This window comes from Poecilia formosa, unplaced genomic scaffold (assembly GCF_000485575.1).
Source record: "Poecilia formosa unplaced genomic scaffold, Poecilia_formosa-5.1.2 Scaffold662, whole genome shotgun sequence".
Lineage (NCBI taxonomy): Eukaryota > Metazoa > Chordata > Actinopteri > Cyprinodontiformes > Poeciliidae > Poecilia > Poecilia formosa.
In genome coordinates this window covers 61,576-62,385 of record NW_006800601.1, presented here as the reverse complement: position 1 = coordinate 62,385, position 810 = coordinate 61,576, and the positions used below count along the sequence as shown (strand labels likewise).

The 810-nt window shown below is 31.7% G+C and overlaps 1 protein-coding gene across 2 annotated transcripts in view; it reads right to left on the bottom strand.

Annotated features, from left to right (window-relative positions):
* The window catches only part of LOC103130691 (guanine nucleotide-binding protein G(I)/G(S)/G(O) subunit gamma-13-like), an 8,061-nt gene that overhangs the window by 1,380 nt on the left and 5,871 nt on the right, over nt 1-810 (bottom strand). The window lies entirely within an intron of this gene.

Here is an 810-nt window from a genome sequence, read left to right as displayed (position 1 = left end):
CAGTTTTTAATTTCTCTTTCTCACTGTTAACGTTTTATTGATGTTTTTTAAATCTCTTTCTCACATGCTGTTTTTATTTTTATTATGTAAAGCACTTTGAAATGCCATGCTGCTGAAATGTGCTATACAAATAAAATTTGATTGATTGATTGATGGTAAAATCTTTTAATATCTTTTTGTACTTTAGCAAGATTATTTTTCAGCAAGTCCCCACATTAGACCACATTATCACCCCCCCAGATATTGAAATCGCGAATCAGACTAAGACAAAGGGGATGGATATTCTATCTCGTAGAATATTAAATCAGTTGAAAGTTCCGTTGGCACTGAAATTTTAATGTTGTATATTTGTACTTACTCTCTGTGTTAAAATATATCCAGAACATATTTTAACATAAAAAAGGTTTATTATTATTTTTACATGGTTGAAATTTCATTTATTTTCACTTCAAGCTAAAAATTCACATTGCTATTTTGAAGTGATTTAATTTTCAATAACTGTTTAACTTTTCAGTGTTAAAAAATTCGGCATATAAAAAAAATTCTACTTTTCAAAATTTCAAATGCAATATTTTCAGTCTTTTCAGATTCAATTGGTTCAATTTTGTTGTCTGAAATTCAGTGTCTAAAAATTCAGTGTAAAAAGGTTACTTCAGGTCACAGACATTAGCAATGGACGTCAGATTCCAACAACCAGCCATTAGGTCAAGCTTGTCCAAAGTCGGCCCTGGAGGGCCGGCATCCTGCATGTTTTAGTTCTCTCCCTGGTTTAGCGCACCTGCATCAAATGATGGATCGTTAGAAGGCTTA